Genomic DNA, 13921 nt, shown 5'->3' with positions numbered 1-13921 from the left:
ACATCTTGGAAGCGTTTTGAGTGCAGAGATGACTTGGTGTTAGGAAGTAATTGGATAGTAGTTTGCTAAGTGACATGTCAGCCTGCATAAAGAGGTTGCTGGAAGTGGTACAGCTAAGAGGCAGAACAGGCCATTTGGTGATAGTTAGAGCTGTGTTTCTCGGATTATTGTTATTTTCATTTTCTGGATTCTCATAGTCTTGCCTTCCAATGTTTACTGGCAACTCTAGAACACTTTTCCTCTTAGCATATCTTAGCTAATTGTCTCTTAAATCAGTAGCATAATACCTTTACTTTCTTCCTTAGGTATGATATTTAGCTATAATGAGCTTTTCAAAATACTGCCTTAGTTCAGATCATATATGTACATGTATATGTGTGTATAGCATTGGCTGATATTGCTGTTCATCCTAGTTATCAATAAAAATTCCAAATATATGTAGGTCATAGTTGGCAAAGATAAAAGCATGCATAATTGTGCTTAAGATAAATTATCCTCTATTTATCATATTTAGGTTCAACAAAGATTTTTAGAACATGAACTATTCTCTAAGTACTTTCTTTTACTAGTGATAATTAAGTTTTGTAGTGTATAATAAGGTGTCATTGTGCTAACATACTACATATATTATCCTATGTAATAATTGGGCTTCCCTGGTGGCTGAGACAGTAACAAATCTGCCTGCAACGCAGGAGACCCAGGTTCGATTCCTGGGTTGGGAAGATCCCCTGGAGAAAGGAATGACAACCCACTCCTTTATTCTTGCCTGGAGAATTCCATGGTCAGAGGAGCCTGGTTGGCTACAGTCCATGGGGTCGCAAAGGGTCGGACATGACTGAGTGACTACACTTTCACTTTCATGTAATAATTACAATCCTATGATTTGTATGTTTTCTTACCCATTTCTTAGAATACATTGAGGTTTAGAGACATTAAATATTTTTCATATGTCAGGCAGCTAATAAACAATAGAGGAAGTACCTAAGTTAGTCTGGTTTCAAGTAATGCTATTTTTAAAAAATCAATTAATATAACTGAATCCTTACAGATATAGCTTTTTGCAGTCTGTATTATCTCCATTTATTTATCTCCATTTATTTTTAGATTAGTGAACAGACTCATTTATCCAGATAGAAAATGGCTAAGCTGAGCTTTAACTTAAGGTTTCCTGCTCCAAATTCCATGACCTGCATGCTGTATTAATTTCCTTATCGAGTTTAGGATTAAGAAGCAAAGTAAAATACAGATAATTTGGGGCCCTAAGTTCCCTGTTAATTACTGACTTCTCTAAAATATTGCCAGTTTTTGTTTTGTTTTAATCATTCATACCCTCAGCTTTGTTAATACTAATCATGGTCTTGGATTGAATATTTTCTGGTATGAATTTTATCTGCAAATCTGTATTTTTAGTAAGTTTTATTTCTATTCCTGTCTAGCATTGGAATCTTAAAGCTCCATATTCTTCCCCAGGGCTTTATTTTCTATTGCTTCTAGTCATCCACAAGAAATGGTATGTATGACCGTAGGCATCTTCATGGTAGCTTTTCCTGCCGCTTTCTTCTGTCTATTCTGTACAGCTGCCTAAGGAGTCATTTCAATGTCCACTCCGTACTTCCCAGCTGTGTTTCATTTAGTTACCCAATGTAGTACAGATGCATGAAGAAACACTTCTTAGAAGGTTTGGGTTCAAGAATGCTTAGATTAGTGGGTGGCTTGGAGGGAAGGAGAGGAGGATGACAGGAAGAAATTGATGGGTTCCCCACAGAAAGGTGATTTTTTTAAATGCACAGTAAAGAATTTCTTATAACTCAAATCACCTGACAATGTACATAATACAGTTTGAGCATACAGTTATCTTAACTTTTGAAACAACTCTTAATTTATTAAAGTGAAAGTGCTTGCTAGCATTCGTTTCAGCTTACATAGAAGAGGTAATGATTGGTTTAAAAATGTTTCATAATACAGAGTTAATTAATGGGTCTTAGGGGCTTAAAATTGTTAGGAATGATTTTTTTTTAAATCTATAGTACAGGCTTTAAATCACCACCTGCAAAATGAACAAGTGTTCTGTTGCTTGAAATATACTGATAGAAGCTAAAGTGAAGCTCATAAATTTTTTTGTTCTGTTTCTCTTCTTAACAAACACAGCTTAGGGTTATATAGTGCATTTCTGGGGTGGTCTTGGTCATTGTGCTGTCAGAAAGTGGCTTGTTATGTTGTGCCAGAAATATAGATGTGATATATTATATTAGTGGGAAAAGATTCTTCAATGTTCCAGCATTATTCTCCTTGCATTTAGGTACAGTTCATTTAGTAAACATTTGTTGAATTAACACTGATTAGAGCATTTATTTATTGGAGAAGGCAATGGCACCCCACTCCAGTATTCTTGCCTGGAAAATCCCATGGATGGAGGAGCCTGGTAGGAGGCAGTCCATGGGGTCGCTAAGAGTCGGACACAACTGAGTGACTTCACTTTTCGCTTTCATGCATTGGAGAAGGAAATGGCAACCCACTCCAGTGTTCTTGCCTGGAGAATCCCAGAGATGGGGGAGCCTGGTGGGCTGCCGTTTATGGGGTTGCACAGAGTCGGACACGACTGAAGCGACCTAGCAGCAGCAGCAGCAGCAGAGCATTTATTCTCCAATATGACATGCACCAGTTCTTACTACATTATGCTCAAAGCAGTTTTTTTCATTTATGTTATCTCATTGGCTCCCCTAGGAATTGAAAGCATTTAAATGTTTTTTTTTTTTAATTGGGATAAAATATATATAGCACAGATTTTAGCATTTTAAGCATTTTTAAGTATATAGTTCAGTGGCATTAACTATACTCACATTACTGTGCAACCATCACCAGCATCCATTGCCAGAACTTTTTTTTTTAACTTAAACAGAAGATCCATAAATATTAAGGAGTAATTCTCCATTGCCCCATCCCATCAGCCCTTGGCAATCTCTCTCTCTGTCTCTATGAATCTGACTACTCTATATACTTCATATAAGTAGAATTTACAATATTTGTCTTTTCGGCCTCATAAGCATTTAACTTAATGTATTATTACTGTTTTATTCACCCTACTCCAAAATTACATCTGGACAGAACAAAGACTCAGAAATGAGAGAGTGCAGGCAGAGTCATATAAGTAATTGATGGTAAACCTAGGCTGGAACCAATTTCTTTTCTCCTAGACTTGTGTTCATTGCACTAAAGATGTAGATTTACTTATTTTCTCATTCACATAAAGTGATATTCTAAATTTTTAAACCAAAAATGAGAGACAAAACATCACATTCAAATAAAATTCAGCCTAAACCTAGGTTGTGGTTCAATATTTGAAAAAGTCTCTAATCATGTGATAGTGTTTCAAAATTCTTACTTACAAAATTATAAATCAATATAATTTGTTAAAAATACCCATAATATATTCTGTGTTTACCTCTCTGGTTGAATATGTCTCTTTTCTGGACTGCTGCTGCTGCTGCTAAGTCGCTTCAGTTGTGTCCGACTCTGTGCTACCCAATGAAAATAAGGCACAATGGTGTAAGCATAGAGACAAATGCCCTAAAATGTCTCAAATACATAGTTCATATCCATCCAGCAGCCTCAACTGATTGGAATGGTGCCAGAACACCATTCCAGTGGCTGATTTGATATAACTTATCTATGCATTTACCCTTGGGCTTGTGTGCTAAGTCACTTTAGTCATCTCCAACTCTTCTTTTTATATATAATTATATTTATTTTTAATTGATGATTGCTTTACAATATTGGTTTGATTTCTGTCATATGAATTAAGTATAGGTGTACCCAGGCCCCCTCTTTCCTGAGCCTCCCTCCCAACTCTGTGGTTTTATTCCTAGATTTTTAAGGATTGTTGGCTACCCTGTGTAACTCTAGCCCACCAGGCTCCTCTGTCTGTGTAATTCTCCACTCAAGAATGCTGGAGTGGTTTGCCATTCCTCCCTCCAGAGGATCTTCCCAACCCAGAGATAGAATCTGGGTCTCCTGTATCTCCTGCATTGCAGGCAGATTACTGCTGAGCCACCAGGGAAGAATTTACCCTTAGAAAAGGTTAAAAGTGACTATTATTTTTTTAAGAAAATCATTTTATGTTTAGACTAATTTAAGCTGTATTTGAATGAATTATTTTTCTTTTCGTTAAGACTGAAGTTCTGCCTAACAACATTTTTGTTTTGACCTTGGGCCACAAAGGATGAACTCTCTGCCAGGCACTGTGGCATAACAAGTACACATTTGACTCTTAATGAAGCCCTAAACTTTTCTCCCAAGGAGAGGTATAAAGAATTTCTCCAGTGTTTACCTTTAGCCCTTGCACAAGAATCAAAGGCCACTGCTCATCCAAAAGTCCTCTTTGATTATAAGCTGTCTGCCTATCCAAAATTATCACATTTTTATCCTAGGTTTATTACAGTCCTCTATTTTTTCTCATGCGCTATAACTGTGGGATGTTAGCCTTTGTTTAATAATAAAATTACATAGTTAAAAACTTTAGAAAATACCAAGTTAATAAAATGTAGCTTTTTCCTTTACTTTGTTTAGAACCTTTAATAAGCTAAGACTTGAATTGTATATTTATGCAAAGAATATATAACAGTATCTCCCAGACTTTCTTGACCAACAGGTTCCATACTAATGGTTTTTGAGGCTGCAATTCATTATAGAGTATCTTCTCTAGGAAATAAATACTAAAAACATTTTCCTGGGTCACTTTTTACATTAATTAAAAAAAAACATTTTAGATAAGGAATTAAGCTCAATAATATGCGATTTGGAAACATTTCAGTCTCTATTATCAAGGACCTCCTGGCTTCAAGGAAAAGAGATTAGTCAAACCTACTGCAATAGACTCTGTGATGGAAAATGAGGTGCTGTAGGGACTTGTTGAAAGGACACAAGACAGAGATCAGAGAAGATTCCCCAAAAAGGTGATACTTAAAGGATGAACAGAGACTGAAAGAAAAAAGCATGTTGTTCTAGGAAGATAGAGGTTAAGCAGACACAGGATGAACAGGATGATTCTGATGGTTGTATAGGTGCATGGATAAATCTGTTCAGAATGTTGTTTAGGGAGAGAGCACTAAGAGAACAGAAACAACCTCCAAATGGAAATAAACCCATGGCAATGAAGCATTATAATTGGAGAGACTGCAGCAAGTCTGTAGAAGTTGGAAAGTGAAAATGAGCCGGGAAGTGGATTCAACATGGTTCCCCCCAAAAAAAGACTATTTATATGATCCTATGAAGCTTTTAGAGGTATTGCCAGGTGACTCTCAGGTGGAACCCCAGAGGCAGGCACTGAGTGTAGATGTGAGAAGAGGGGCTGAAATAGGCAGATAATTAAAGATGTGTTATGGAATCCTTGTGCCAGATGCTATTCCTGTATCCTCTAGCATTTTGTACCCCAAGCATTGAAAAACTTTGGTGTGTATATACCTGGACAAGAAAATGAGAGGGCTCTTCTGTAAAGAGAATGGCTAACCTTCTTTTTTTTTTTTTTTTAATGTGCTAATTGCAGTTTACTGTTTTATATAGTACATTTTTTGTTTTGTTTTGTTTTTAATTTTTTTAATTTAATTTAATTTTATTTTTAAACTTTACATAATTGTATTAGTTTTGCCAAATATCAAAATGAATCCACGACAGGTATACATGTGTTCCCCATCCTGAACCCTCCTCCCTCCTCCCTCCCCATTCCATCCCTCTGGGTCGTCCCAGTGCACCAGCCCCAAGCATCCAGTATCGTGCATCGAACTTGGACTGGCAACTCGTTTCATACATGATATTTTACATATTTCAATGCCATTCTCCCAAATCTTCCCACCCTCTCCCTCTCTCACAGAGTCCATAAGACTGTTCTATACATCAGTGTCTCTTTTGCTGTTACACCAAAGAGGAAACCTCACACAGGTTTATTGTTACCATCTTTCTAAATTCCATATATATGCGTTAATATACTGTATTCGTGTTTTTCTTTCTGGCTTACTTCACTCTGTATAATAGGCTCCAGTTTCATCCACCTCATTAGAACTGATTCAAATGTATTCTTTTTAATGGCTGAGTAATACTCCATTGTGTATATGTACCACTGCTTGCTTATCCATTCATCTGCTGATGGACATCTAGGTTGCTTCCATGTCCTGGCTATTATAAACAGTGCTGCGATGAACAGAGGGGTACATGTGTCTCTTTCCCTTCTGGTTTCCTCAGTGTGTATGCCCAGCAGTGGGATTGCTGGATCATAAGGCAGTTCTATTTCCAGTTTTTTAAGGAATCTCCACACTGTTCTCCATAGTGGCTGTACTAGTTTGCATTCCCACCAACAGTGTAAGAGGGTTCCCTTTTCTCCACACCCTCTCCAGCATTTATTACTTGTAGACTTTTGGATCGCAGCCATTCTGACTGGTGTGAAATGGTACCTCATAGTGGTTTTGATTTGCATTTCTCTGATAATGAGTGATGTTGAGCATCTTTTCATGTGTTTGTTAGCCATCTGGATGTCTTCTTTGGAGAAATGTCTATTTAGTTCTTTGGCCCATTTTTTGATTGGGTCATTTATTTTTCTGGACTTGAGCTGTAGGAGTTGCTTGTATATTCTAGAGATTAGTTGTTTGTCAGTTGCTTCATTTGCTATTATCTTCTCCCATTCTGAAGGCTGTCTTTTCACCTTGCTAATAGTTTCCTCTGATGTGCAGAAGCTTTTAAGGTTAATTAGGTCCCATTTGTTTATTTTTGCTTTTATTTCCAATATTCTGGGAGGTGGGTCATAGACGATCCTGCTGTGATGTATGTCAGAGAGTGTTTTGCCTATGTTCTCCTCTAGGAGTTTTATAGTTTCTGGTCTTACGTTTAGATCTTTAATCCATTTTGAGTTTATTTTTGTGTATGGTGTTAGAAAGTGTTCTAGTTTCATTCTTTTACAAGTGGTTGACCAGTTTTCCCAGCACCACTTGTTAAAGAGATTGTCTTTAATCCATTGTATATTCTTGCCTCCTTTGTCAAAGATAAGGTGTCCATATGTGTGTGGATTTATCTCTGGGCTTTCTATTTTGTTCCATTGATCTATATTTCTGTCTTTGTGCCAGTACCATACTGTCTTGATAACTGTGGCTTTGTAGTAGAGCCTGAAGTCAGGTAGGTTGATTCCTCCAGTTCTATTCTTCTTTCTCAAGATCGCTTTGGCTATTCGAGGTTTTTTGTATTTCCATACAAATTGTGAAATTATTTGTTCTAGCTCTGTGAAGAATGCTGTTGGTAGCTTGATAGGGATTGCATTGAATCTGTAGATTGCTTTGGGTAGTATACTCATTTTCACTATATTGATTCTTCCAATCCATGAACATGGTATATTTCTCCATCTATTAGTGTCCTCTTTGATTTCTTTCACCAGTCTTTTATAGTTTTCTATATATTGGTCTTTAGTTTCTTTAGGTAGATATATTCCTAAGTATTTTATTCTTTCCGTTGCAATGGTGAATGGAATTGTTTGCTTAATTTCTCTTTCTGTTTTCTCATTATTAGTGTATAGGAATGCAAGGGATTTCTGGGTGTTGATTTTATATCCTGCAACTTTACTATAGTCATTGATTAGTTCTAGTAATTTTCTGGTGGAGTCTTTAGGGTTTTCTATGTAGAGGATCATGTTATCTGCAAACAATGAGAGTTTTACTTCTTCTTTTCCAATTTGGATTCCTTTTATTTCTTTTTCTGCTCTGATTGCTGTGGCCAAAACTATGTTGAATAGTAATGGTGAAAGTGGGCACCCTTGTCTTGTTCCTGACTTTAGAGGAAATGCTTTCAATTTTTCACCATTGAGGATAATGTTTGCTGTGGGTTTGTCATATATAGCTTTGATTATGTTGAGGTATGTTCCTTCTATTCCTGCTTTCTGGAGAGTTTTGATCATAAATGGATGTTGAATTTTGTCAAAGGCTTTCTCTGCATCTATTGAGATAATCATATGGTTTTTATTTTTCAATTTGTTAATGTGGTGTATTACATTGATTGATTTGCGGATATTGAAGAATCCTTGCATCCCTGGGATAAAGCCCACTTGGTCATGGTGTATGATCTTTTTAATGTGTTGTTGGATTCTGATTGCTAGAATTTTGTTAAGGATTTTTGCATCTATGTTCATCAGTGATATTGGCCTGTAGTTTTCTTTTCTTGTGGGGTCTTTGTCAGGTTTTGGTATTAGGGTGATGGTGGCCTCAAAGAATGAGTTTGGAAGTTTACCATCTTCTGCAATTTTCTGGAAGAGTTTGAGCAGGATAGGTGTTAGCTCTTCTCTAAATTTTTGGTAGAATTCAGCTGTGAAACCGTCTGGACCTGGGCTTTTGTTTGCTGGAAGATTTTTGATTACAGTTTCAATTTCCGTGCTCGTGATGGGTCTGTTAAGATTTTCTATTTCTTCCTGATCGAGTTTTGGAAAGTTGTACTTTTCTAAGAATTTGTCCATTTCTTCCACGTTGTCCATTTTATTGGCATATAATTGTTGATAGTACTCTCTTATGATCCTTTGTATTTCTGTGTTGTCTGTTGTGATCTCTCCATTTTCGTTTCTAATTTTATTGATTTGATTTTTCTCCCTTTGTTTATTGATGAGTCTGGCTAATGGTTTGTCAATTTTATTTATCCTTTCAAAAAACCAGCTTTTGGTTTTGTTGATTTTTGCTATGATCTCTTTTGTTTCTTTTGCATTTATTTCTGCTCTAAGTTTTAAGATTTCTTTCCTTCTACTAACCCTGGGGTTCTTCATTTCTCCCTTTTCTAGTTGCTTTAGGTGTAGAGTTAGGTTATTTATTTGACTTTTTTCTTGTTTCTTGAGGTGTGCCTGTATTGCTATGAACTTTCCCCTTAGGACTGCTTTTACCGTGTCCCACAGGTTTTGGGTTGTTGTGTTTTCATTTTCATTCGTTTCTATGCACATTTTGATTTCTTTTTTGATTTCTTCTGTGATTTGTTGGTTATTCAGCAGCGTGTTGTTCAGCCTCCATATGTTGGAATTTTTAATAGTTTTTCTCTTGTAATTGAGATCTAATCTTACTGCATTGTGGTCAGAAAAGATGCTTGGAATGATTTCTATTTTTTTGAATTTACCAAGGCTAGCTTTATGGCCCAGGATGTGATCTATCCTGGAGAAGGTTCCATGTGCGCTTGAGAAAAAGGTGAAATTCATTGTTTTGGGATGAAATGTCCTATAGATATCAATTAGGTCTAACTGGTCTATTGTATCGTTTAAAGTTTGTGTTTCCTTGTTAATTTTCTGTTTAGTTGATCTATCCATAGGTGTGAGTGGGGTATTAAAGTCTCCCACTATTATTGTGTTGTTGTTAATTTCTCCTTTCATACTTGTTAGCATTTGTCTTACATACTGCGGTGCTCACGTGTTGGGTGCATATATATTTATAATTGTTATATCTTCTTGGATTGATCCTTTGATCATTATGTAGTGACCATCTTTGTCTCTTTTCACAGTCTTTGTTTTAAAGTCTATTTTATCTGATATGAGTATTGCTACTCCTGCTTTCTTTTGGTCCCTATTTGCATGGAAAATCTTTTTCCAGCCCTTCACTTTCAGTCTGTATGTGTCCCCTGTTTTGAGGTGGGTCTCTTGTAGACAACATATGTAGGGGTCTTGTTTTTGTATCCGTTCAGCCAGTCTTTGTCTTTTGGTTGGGGCATTCAATCCATTTACGTTTAAGGTAATTACTGATAAGTATGATCCCGTTGCCATTTACTTTATTGTTTTGGGTTCGAATTTATACACCGTTTTTGTGTTTTCTGTCTAGAGAATATCCTTTAGTATTTGTTGGAGAGCTGGTTTGGTGGTGCAGAATTCTCTCAGCTTTTGCTTGTCTGAAAAGCTTTTGATTTCTCCTTCATACTTGAATGAGAGCCTTGCTGGGTACAATAATCTGGGCTGTAGGTTATTTTCTTTCATCATTTTAAGTATGTCTTGCCATTCCCTCCTGGCTTGAAGAGTTTCTATTGAAAGATCAGCTGTTATCCTTATGGGTATTCCCTTATGTGTTGTTTGTTGTTTTTCCCTTGCTGCTTTTAATATTTGTTCTTTGTGTTTGATCTTTGTTAATTTGATTAATATGTGTCTTGGGGTGTTTCGCCTTGGGTTTATCCTGTTTGGGACTCTCTGGGTTTCTTGGACTTGGGTGATTATTTCCTTCCCCATTTTAGGGAAGTTTTCAACTATTATCTCCTCAAGTATTTTGTCATGGTCTTTCTTTTTGTCTTCTTCTTCTGGGACCCCTATGATTCGAATGTTGTAGCGTTTAATATCGTCCTGGAGGTCTCTGAGATTGTCCTCATTTCTTTTAATTCATTTTTCTTTTATCCTCTCTGATTCATTTATTTCTACCATTCTATCTTCTAATTCACTAATCCTATCTTCTGCCTCTGTTATTGTACTATTTGTTGCCTCCAGAGTGTTTTTAATTTCACTTATTGCATTATTCATTATATATTGACTCTTTTTTATTTCTTCTAAGTCCTTGTTAAACCTTTCTTGCATCTTCTCAATCCTTGCCTCCAGGCTATTTATCTGTGATTCCATTTTAATTTCAAGATTTTGGATCAATTTCACTATCATTATTTGGAATTCTTTATCAGGTAGATTCCCTATCTCTTCCTCTTTTGTTTGGTTTGGTGGGCATTTATCCTGTTCCTTTATCTGCTGGCTATTCCTCTGTCTCTTCATCTTGTTTAAATTGCTGAGTTTGGGGTGTCCTTTCTGTATTCTGGCAGTTAGTGGAGTTCTCTTTATTGTGGCGTTTCCTCACTGTGTGTGGGTTTGTACAGGTGGCTTGTCAAGGTTTCCTGGTTAGGGAAGCTTGTGTCGATGTTCTGGTGGATGGAGCTGTATTTCTTCTTTCTCCTTTCGAAGAGTTGGGTTGCTTTTCTGGGTGCCTGATGTCCTCTGCCGGCATTCAGAAGTTGTTTTGTGGAATTTACTCGACGTTTAGATGCTCTTTTGATTAATTTGTTGGGGAGAAAGTGTTCTCCCCGTCCTACTCCTCTGCCATCTTGGCTCCTCCTCCTATAGCTAACCTTCTTAAGAAGAGCTGAGGTTACTAAAGTGGACATTGGCTCTCCAAGATAGTCCTCTACATACAGCCTGACTACTGTGGGACCACCACGATACATACACCCCAAAGAAGTCAGTCCATACCCCTAAGTTGTGTACATAGAGCTGCCAGCAAGCTTCTCAGTTGAGAGAGAGGCCTGATGACTGCCAGATATCCCCGTAATCAACATAATACTTTCCTCAAACAGGAAAAAGGTAATCACAGTCACTAAGTCTGAAAGGAAAACTAGTTTCTTGGGTGAGAAAAACCAAGATACTGCTAAGTAGCACCAACTGGTATATATTCCCTGGATAGCAGAATTAGACAGGAACATTGTACTTAGAATTATGGAAGTAACCAACAAAAGCAGGAAATACAAATTATTGCCTTTGGCTGGTGGGACTGGGCCTTATGTTGATGTGTGCAAGGAAGGATAGGGAAGAAGCTGTTACTTTTCATTACAAATTTTATAAGGTAACATATACATGAATTAAGTGTTAAAAAAAGAACAACTTTTTGTATGTTTGTATTCTGAACGTTGTACAGAATATACAATGTTCAGTGTTAAAAACAAACCCAAAGAATTACTGTATCATTGAATTCTCCACAAATTATATATGTTTCACAGGATATTTAATCATAGTTGCAAGATTTTGAGAGTTTTTTTTTTGTCTTTGACTTCAAAACACTCTTCCAAAACTTTTCCTGAAACAACCAGCTCATGAATCATATTTACTTTGTAATGGTTCAGATTTATAGTCACATAATATCATATTTAGAACAAGGAAATCTTTCTAAAGAGACTCATCAAAATCATTGTAGAAATTTTTGTGTAATTTGTAATAATTTGAGGGGAATAAAATTGGCCACTGGTGAATGTTTAAGCACAATTTAGGCAGCCATAGATGGAAAATACTTTTCCTAAATTACGTTTAGAGATACACTAATCTAATGAATCTATTTATGTTGAGAATTTATCTTTAAAAAACCATTTCTTCTTGCTCAACCTCTCTTTGTATGTAGATTCATTTTCTCAAACAGTCTCTGAGTGCAGGTATCATTTGCTTATTTTAAGAAACTGGTTTAATGAAGTTAGATGTCTTACTGGCATTACAGTCCAAGTTTTCTGATTAGCTCACTTCTTTCACTGCCCCAGGCATTCATAATTGTAGGGATTTTTTTCAAAATCATTCAAAACCCATAATTTAAAAATATTTGGCAGAAATATATGTTATGCATTTAGTTATTTTTTTCAATGAAGAAAGAACTCTTGAATTATCTTAGCATTTTAGCCCAGACTGGCGATACCCAAACCTCTTGGTATGACAGTTCTTTAGATTTGTGTTTAATCAGTGAATGGCACATGTAAGGCAGCTGTTGTGTAATGGAGGAAGAGGTTCATAAATTTCATTAAAGAACAAGCAGTTAAGAAGATCAGAAACAATATAGATATTTATTGGTAAGGACACTATACTTGTAAAGTCAAAGTTTTCTAAAACAAGGAGACATTTGCTCTGACAGCAAAATGATGGAATTTAGTTAACTTTTATGTACCACACACTTTGCAGTTTGAGATCCTGTGAGGTAATCTACATTTCTGTTCTCTTTTCTTTTCTCCTCACTCTATCATTTACTCCCCTGCCCTCTTTTCACTTTTTGTTGAAGAATGGACTTGAAAAACCTTGTGTTGATATTTCTTGCTCAGACCTAGTCAAGTCTCAATACAGGTTTGGTGAATTAATTAAACTATATGTTATTAACATCTCTAAAGTGATATAATAATAGTTTGAATGCTAAAGAATGTGATGATAATAAAGGAATGTGTTTTCATTATTGTGTTTCCTTTCAAATGAATTAGTCATCCTATTTTTCTTAGATATATGATAAATAAGTCCAGTGATTCATCTCTTGAGAGACTAATGCAATAGATAATACAAGTATCAGATTTTAACAAAAGTCTCCCTTCTGACTTTATAATATGTTTGAAGAGGCTAGATTTATATGAAAGCCAACTTCTTTTGAGGAAAGTCACTTTTATATCAGGTCGGTATGAGGCCAATATTCAAACTCACCTGTCATGATATCTACAATACACATTTCCTAAACTGTGTTCTTTTACCATGATTGCAGCTTGTTATTATTTTTATCTTCTTAATCTTGTGAAAGTTCTCATTACTAATTTTATCTGTTTAGGCCTGAATAATCTTTGAATGCGAAGATTTCAACCTTCGTGTTCTCTGAACTTTCTCTAATATATTATTAGCATTTTGTTGATTTCTCAGATTAATTTTATCTTAATGCATTTTGACCTCTGAAAACATTTAAATATTTTACTGAGTAAATAAATGTTCAAAATGCATATGCTTGCTTAATAAACCCATGGAACAATGCTGTATATGTGGAGAGTATTGCCAGGAGAAATATCAATAACCTTAGATATGCAGATGACACCACTCTTATGGCAGAAAGTGAAGAGGAATTCAAAAGCCTCTTGATGAAAGTGAAAGTGGAGAGTGAAAAAGTTGGATTAAAGCTCAACATTCAGAAAACGAAGATCATGGCATCCGGTCCCATCACTTCATGGGAAATAGATGGGGAAACAGTGGAAACAGTGTCAGACTTTATTTTTTTGGGCTCCAAAATCACTGCAGATGGTGACTGCAGCCATGAAATTAAAAGATGCTTACTCCTTGGAAGGAAAGTTATGACCAACCTAGATAGCATATTCAAAAGCAGAGACATTACTTTGCCAACAAAGGTTCGTCTAGTCAAGGCTATGGTTTTCCCTGTGGTCATGTATGGATGTGGGAGTTGGA

This window comes from Bubalus bubalis, chromosome 17 (genome assembly GCF_019923935.1).
Source record: "Bubalus bubalis isolate 160015118507 breed Murrah chromosome 17, NDDB_SH_1, whole genome shotgun sequence".
NCBI lineage: Eukaryota > Metazoa > Chordata > Mammalia > Artiodactyla > Bovidae > Bubalus > Bubalus bubalis.
Note: the sequence above shows the minus strand (reverse complement) of the source record.